Consider the following 8,223-nt stretch of genomic DNA (forward strand, 5'->3'; position numbering starts at 1 on the left):
ACTCAGATGGCGTCCTGGTGGTCCAGTGGTTCGATAAAAACATCTAACAGATCCACAGAAACAAAACAAAGAACACAGATTCTATCAAATATGGTTCATTTATACACAGACAGAAAAAATAACTACAATAAAAATAGATGTTATACATGAAGAATAAAAACACAGACAGATGTTTCTGTTGTTAGATCTTTGTTGTGTCGTTGTTTGGTCTTTGTTTACCACCATCATAATCATCCCATCATATGATCTCTTTTCCTGCTTTTAGTTCAAAGTCTGACAGCAGCAGTGTTCTGTGCTGGTTTTATAGATATTATTTGAATATGTTTTAATGGTGAAAACAGGACTAGACCAGCTGCTGATATGATCATCAAAACTTAGACTGGAATCAAAAAATACAAAGTTTTTCACCACAGAACCAAGATATGATTTGACCTGCATGCAGGTTTTCTGGACTAATGATAAATTCTTTCTGAATTGAACTGAATGAAATTTGTGGACATCCAATCTGTCACATCTGTCACATCTGGGTTCGTATTTATCAAGCGTCTCAGAGCAGGAAATCACTCCTAACTGGCCAAAAATGATCAGAGTGACGCATCTCTGCTTCTACTTTTAGGAGAAAAAGCCTTTTATCAACTTTCCAAACTTGGTAAATGATTCGTATCTCTGCCAATATTTGGGAGCTGCAGGAGATGGAGTTCAGGCAGAGATATTCCCTGAGAGGAGAGATGTTTTGGGAACGCTTGATGACACTGAGCTTATTAAAAGATTGTTTGGACTAAAACAGAATCATTAGTGAGACTGACTTTGTGTGTGATGCAGAGGAGAACACATGATGTTTCTACAGAACATCATTTAAATAAATACAGAACGTCCTCACAATGTTACACTTTATGGTAACGGGGAAAATGCAGCTGTGCAACAGTGATGATTCTGTCAGAAGCGACAAAGATGGAAGTCATGAATCAAACTTTGATCTGGATTAATGCGCGTCGTAAAGATAATGAGCATGACGAGGGTCCTCAGTTACAGCCCACTAAAACTTTGATTTACACACAATCATGTCAGCTGCATAATGAAGGATATCTCAACTTCATATCAACAGCTCAAATATCTTATGGGGTTTGGTGTGTATGTTCTAAAACGCTCATGTTGATGAAGAGTTCAGTGATTCAGTGTCTCTGTTTTCCTCACAGAGTTCAGACGAGGACTGTCAGCAGCACTTTACGTCCTGTTTGCGTCGTTCCGGGTCGTTCCGGCCCACTTTAATCCCTGTGTAAGTGTGAATGTTGTGAAGAACAACCGGGCTGACCCGAGCATCTCTAACGAACGCACCAATCATAAACCCCGCCCACTGACCGACAGTAGAAACTGATTGGACAAGCTTTCTGTCAATCATTTCTGATCTTTCTTCTTATTGGTTTCCTTTCATATCAATCATAAACCTCATGGGCGGATACTTCAGGTCACAACATGACAGTGATGCAAAAGAATGTTTTTATTTGTTTTGGCGAATATTTTACGAATTAAACATGAATTGTAACAAATGTGATCCGGATTAAATTTAGTTTTATCTCAATAACAAGTAGTAGGAGATGTATTAAAGGCTGATGTTGATTTATTTAAAGGGAAAAAAAGAATTTCTTTGAGACAATAAGGAAATAATTGAAACAGAAAACGAATGTGACTGAAGCACTTACTCTTGAACAAAACCCAAAATTAATATAAACACGTTCTTGACCTTTGAAACAAAATTTACATTTCTAGTCTTTATTATATTAATTATTCTATTTATTTTATTTTTGATATTTGAATTAGTCTATTTAGTTATTGTATATAATTTAGCCTATTTGTTGCTTTTACCTACTTCACTGTTTTCTATCCATCCAGTTAATTAACTATTATGATAACCGATAATTACTGAAGAAAAAAAGCCCAAACTCTCTGCGTCCAGCTTCTCAAATGTGAATGTTTTCTGGTTTCTTTGGTCCTCTATGACAATAAACTGAATATCTTTGAGTTGTGGACAAAAAGAGACATTTGAAGACGTCATCTTGGGCTTTAGGTAACACTGATCGGCATTTTTCACCATTTTCTGACATTTTATGGACCAAACAACTAATCGATTAATTGAGAAAATGAATCATTAGTTGGAGCCCAAATCTAAACTCGACTGCCTGCTCTCACTCACCAGCCTGATATCAAACCAATACTAATCGTTTTATAAATATGACATTTTGTACCCGACATTATGTATCTATGAAATTCTACATACTGTATTTTTCACACACATGTCGTTTTGTATTTTTTCTATGGAAGGTTCAGCAGGTCCAACAATAACAAGTATTTTTTAATGTTGTCTTCATCGTCATTCTCAGGCTGTGAGGAGGTTTCATAGTAATCTTTGAAGATTTTAACAGTTTCTTCTGATCCATAAACTATTTTGTTAAAGGGTCTCTGATCTTGTGTATTGTGCCCTGAGGCGTCTTTCAGGCCTGATTCATGACAGGTTTGCTTTGTGAATCTCAATTTATTTTCTAATTTGTCAATCAAGATGTTATCTATTTTGTTTTTAGTTCTTTTATCTGGTTTGTCAGTCCTTTGTCGTCATCTTTTTGTTGTTGTTCGGTATGTATGAAGTTCTTGAAATGAGTCTCACTCTCATTATTGCTTTAACCGTGTCCCGTACGATGGTTGGATCTACTTGATCTCTTATCTTTCATAGTCACTGATTTCTTTCTTAATCTCTTTTCAAAAGTCTCATTGTTTAAAATACTGATATTTCATCTCCTTAATGTGCTCTGCGGTCTATTGCTCAGGTGTATAGTTCAATAAATTTCATTGTGATCTGATACATCTGCTGTTCCTGCGTCTATAGTGTTCATTAAGAAATAGTCTGTTCTGGAGTTCACCTGATGAGTGGAGGTTCCTCCAAACATCATACATACCTGTCTTTAATCAACATATTGAAGTCTCTTGATCTGTCAGATTTATGTCTTTGTACTTGTTTTATTGCTAGAATAGTTTAGTATTGTGTTCTAATCTCCAGCACAGACTAAAATTCATATTCAAAGTTTTTAATAAGTGTGTTTGTCTTTTAACATTTCTAGAATGTGTCCGTTAAAGGCGGTTCACAATGTTTCCAGTGTGTTAAACCAGCAGTCAGGTGTCTGTAATCGTTCCTCCTGTTCATACTGGATATTAAAAGATCCTTCAAATGTGCTTTCAATGGAAGTGATGGAGGATAAAATCCACAGTGTGTCCACACAGTCATTTAAAAGTCTCTGTGAAGCTTATATTCAGTCTTTTTAGCATCAAATTCCCTCTTTGTGTTTCCTCGGACAGTGTTTCCCTGTTGAGCTGCAGGTGGAAGTATAGTAACAAAAAGAGGAACTTTGGCACTAAAAAGACTGTAACGTTGAAAGATATCTACTTGATTTGACTTCATATTAGCTTCAGATTTGAAAACTTACCAGACTTTAAAAAACCATAAACTCCTCTTTTAAGCAAGTATGTGAACCTAATAAAGTGATCTTACAAATGAACACACAACAACCACTATATGTTTCACTATATTTATATTATATCATTATCATTAAATTCAATGTAGTACCTGAAACTAACCACACAGGGTGGACAGACGACGCTGCCCGCCCTCAACACACGGTCCCAGCAAAGAGAGAAAAGAGACAGAGAAAGGCACAAAGAGTTTTGAAACTGAGAAAAGGACACAGAACATGATGATCGGGGGGGTGGGGAGGTGCATATAGACAAACACATGAGCAAAGAAAAGAACCGGCAGAAATGACTGGGAAGGTTATGTGGTGTGTAAAGAAACAGGCAAGCTCTAAACTGAATGATGAATGAAGACAGAGCGACACAAATGCAGGCAAATAGGCTGATGACGAGACGACAGACACAGAAAGGCACAAGTAGAAAAAGTAGGTATTTTCATTGACATTTTCTGCTAATTGTATACTTTTTTTTTTTTTACCCTTTGATGAATGGAGGATGAGGTTGAGGAGGAGAAGACAGCATGAAAAAGAGTGTTGGGATAGTCATGAGAATGAGGCATTTTAGCAAATCTTATTATTTTTTTTCTCCTTCTTTTTTATCCCAAAAAATAAAAAAAGGCACAAAAGACATTTCAACTGAATTACAAAGATGGAGTCGGAACAAGTGTTACATACATGGAGTAAAGCATACAAAATAAAAAGGTGTCTTCAAAAAAAAAACAAATAAAATTAATACTATTATTCTGACCGTCATTATTATTATTATTATTATTATTTCCATCAATATTATTGTTATTGGTATCGTCAATAATTTCTCTCCCAGTTCAGCTTTTTTTTGTGTGTGTCAGAGAGAAAAAGAGAGAGAGAGACATACTGTACTCTGAGTGATGCTGCTGAGTGTGACTGAGGTAAAAGTTTCCTGCCTGCTTTTAGCCCCGATACATCACATCCTCCGCCGCCGCCGCCGCGTCCAGACGCCGTCAAAACCAAACTCCATTCAAACATCTGTCAGTTTAATAGTGTTCCGCATGCATCTGATACACAAAATATCCCTTTAAAATGGTTATTTTGACTTCTAATCTTTTACTAAAATACACAACACAGGGCAGTAGTGACAAAATTTTTTTCTGAAAGATTTTGCTAAAAGAAAAAATTTGCTTCAAAACATGAATATTTTTATTGGAATTACAATGTCAGATAATTTGATACCTCTTTTTAATAAAGCAGCAACTACTGGCTTTATTAATGGTTAATAAAGCATTTACTAATGTTTTATAGGTCAGTTATAAAGCCATTAATTAAAAAATATGCTGTTGATATTTTTAAGTATTTAGTGGTATGATATTTTAGTGTCGCTGGCGTAGGCGGGTACGCAGGCTTGAAGGCTTCCACAAGAAAAGAGGAAACGTAGTTTGTAGCTGAAAACACAACGCCGCCACAGCGCATCATATGACACACGTTACGTGTCCCTCGCACCAATAGGAGGCATCGTTATAGTAGTTAACTGGATGTAACTCCAGTTCTATGAACACAGAGCAGGACAGTGAAACGCCATCGGTGTCGTCGTCTAATTTTGATTAATAACTTGAAAAAATAATAATCTGAGCAGTGAGATTATGTTTTGAAAGTGAAATAGTTAAAACAAGCAACAAACTAGTAAATGAGCCTGTTGTTCGGCCAACGTTGTGTTCAAGTGCAAAACAGCTTTTTCTCTGGAAAAAAATGCTTTTTTTTTCTGGCGCGGCGATGCAGGAAATAGAACAGTGGCGTGAAGCGTCGAGGGGCGGTGCATCAACGCGCGCCTAGCCACCGCCGGTGCGGGAACTGTACTTAGAGAATAATAGCGGCGGCTGTTTTGACGCGCCATTCGGCGGCGGTGTGTTTTGGCCTTGAGGCAGATCTCCAGAGTCCACCAGATGACGCTTCATGTGTCCCTTTAAATAGAATTATTAAATTAAAAAAAAAGTTGTGTCATTAAGATGATGACTAGAGTTTTTTGGTAACAAATATCAGCCACTGATCTTGGCGTAGCGGCAGTAACCTTCTGTAGAGACTAACATATATCCTTTCATCACTGCAGTGGGACCATCTTCATCCCATTCATCCCTTATTCACAATTATGTTTGTTTTGTGTATATTTTAATCACCACAGGCTAGTTGGTGGTGTGTCTTCTTTACTTTACTACTCACTATGGTTAACGCCCCTTGTGTGTCCTCAACAGAAGCCTTTTATTGCATCACGCCGGTCAACTGGCTGACCTCGCTAACATGTATGACATATGTGGCCACCAGCCCTCCTTCTATATAAAGGGCTGATATATATTCACTATTCAGAAAACTCTTCTCGCTTCACAGTAGCTAACGCCCACAACGGAACAGCCACTCTGGAGTTTAGCTAAACTGTTCACAGATACGAGCTCCCACGTCAGTCAGCAAACGCTTCGCTCTGGATCGTTGTTCAGTTCGCAGCTCGAGCTTCACTGTGACCAAGCAGCAGCTAGCTAGAAGCAATTCTAGTTGTCTTCGGTTGGAGTAGCAATTCTCCCCATTTGCTAGGTAGCCATACCTAACGTAGTTAGCCCCGCAGAGTAGCAACACTTAAAAGGGTCAGCGCTAACACCAGCTACACGGAGCAACAACACCACAAAAAAAAAAGCAATAAGCAATATTTTTCCCCAAACTCACTAGCTGAGCAGTAGCAATACTACACTTTATATCACTAGTTACTAGACTTATGAGTTATGCCCACTTTCAGTCTCTGAGAGCAACTCACGTAGCGGTGATTCTGAACTTGGGGGCAGATTTGTTCTCAAGAGGAAACCTGCTTTATGCACAGTGGAGGTTGCACCCGCAGATTATAGAAATGATATAAATGAGAGTTCCTGTCGGCTGGAGATAGATGTTGCGATAGTTCCTACTTTAAGAACCGTCAGTGTCTCGTGTTTTTCTGTCTATATAATCAGACGGCTCCTCTGGGATTGGACGCGTTGGCACACGAGTGGCCCACCTTTTGAACCCCTACAGCAGGTGGATATGAAAACGGCGTCTTTAAAGACTGCATTGCTGGGTGAAATCCATGCTGGCTGTAAATGACGCTTGCATGCACCTTGTACCTGACGTCTTCATCTGAACCCAGCCTTCATTTTTAAAGTGGTGGGTCTTTGCACACCGACAGAGCTGAAATCTCTCCGCTGTTTATTTCTACAGAACAGCTTCAAAAAATCTGATCAGCTTTTTGTGTCTTTCAAAACAGTGACTTTCCCGATGGATACTGGTAGCTATTGCTCTTGCTTATACTAGTAGAGGCTTGCAACCTCCTGCAGGTCTGCAGACACTGTACTGGAGGTTTGGCATCATCGTGGGCATTTTTCAGGGGTGTCTCCATTCTGTGCAGCAGTTAGCTGATCTTAGTTTTGCTGGGTTTTACAGCCTAGATGTTACAGCAGCCTCGTTGGCTGACTCACTGCTGAGTGTTGGGGTGACTGATGGCGATCTGTTTCCTATAACGGGTTTATGAAGTGATCCGGGAGTCAGTATATCCCATAGTGAGACACTCACTCATGCTACTTAGAGAACCGGGGTCGTGTAAATAAACTAAAGTTTTCTTTAAATCTAATCACCTCCGTTTACACATCTGGATGAAGCGATTTTACACACTTTTGTTCAGCCACACAGAGTTTGTGTCTGTCCAGCTGGTGATTCTCTGTCAACAAATCTCAACTTTGGATCCAATATTACAGAGATTACTGCATTTAAGATCCTACTGTAGTAAAAGTACAGAAGTATCAGTTAAATACAAAACATTGTTAAAGATTGAACCAGTAGTTCCCAAATGTTTTGGTGTGTAACTCCCAGTTCCACCAAGTAAATAACTGTTTGAGGCCCAAAGACGTAATTAAACTTTTCAATATTTCACAAAAAGCGAAGTTTAGAGAAAACTTTATGCAGCAGAACTTATCAGAACACAGCAGCTGATTTTCTGCAACGAGTACTTTTACTTTTAATACTTTAAGTAAATTTAGCTGATAATACTACTGTAGTTATATTTAAGTAGGGAATTTGACATTGTGGTATTTCTACTTTTATTTAAGTAAAGGATCAGAGTATTTCTACCACCACTGTCTGATCACTATTATTAGTCTTCAGATGTTCTTCATGATGAAGGAACATGTCACTCAGTGCAGACAGAGGCTTTGGATACACACACAATACTTGCTAGTAAATCAGTTCATTGTTGGTTTGGATCCAAACATGAGATTTGTTGACAAGAAGAAAAAAAAATAGATTCCTGTAAATTAAACCCTGGCTGACGTCATCACAGAGAGGAGTAGAGAAATCTGGCTAAAACGTGTCTTATTTAAATCTGTTGGAGCACCTACGACATACACAGTGGGTTCGGTGTTAATGGGATAAATGATCAGCCTGAAAAGCTCCAGTATCTCCAAACTGGTGTCTTAAAATATAAGTTACTGACGCGGTAAACAAGGGAGCGCAAAGGCAGCAGCAGTCTGAGGTATAAAATATTTAAATCAACATCATGTCATTAGTGTTATTATTATTATTATTATTATTATACATTCAACCACATATTGTGTTTATAGTGCTTTTAAATTCACGTTTCACACGTCTGTGTTGCTGTTTTAGCTCTTCCAATCACACGTGAATGTTTTACTGTCGTTAAGATGTGTTTTTTTAAACGGAGGTTGCC

The 8,223-nt window shown here is 38.2% G+C and overlaps 1 protein-coding gene across 1 annotated transcript in view; it reads right to left on the reverse strand.

The window, feature by feature from the left end:
• Positions 1 to 3,561: 3,561 nt before the first annotated feature.
• The window catches only part of sh2b1 (SH2B adaptor protein 1), a 21,467-nt gene continuing 16,805 nt past the window's right edge, over positions 3,562 to 8,223 (reverse strand). The window contains exon 9 of the mRNA XM_067615476.1: positions 3,562 to 8,223. This exon is cut by the window's right edge and continues 1,054 nt beyond it. The gene's annotated coding sequence lies outside the window, so the exon portion shown is untranslated.

Source organism: Thunnus thynnus, chromosome 17, assembly GCF_963924715.1.
Source record: "Thunnus thynnus chromosome 17, fThuThy2.1, whole genome shotgun sequence".
NCBI lineage: Eukaryota > Metazoa > Chordata > Actinopteri > Scombriformes > Scombridae > Thunnus > Thunnus thynnus.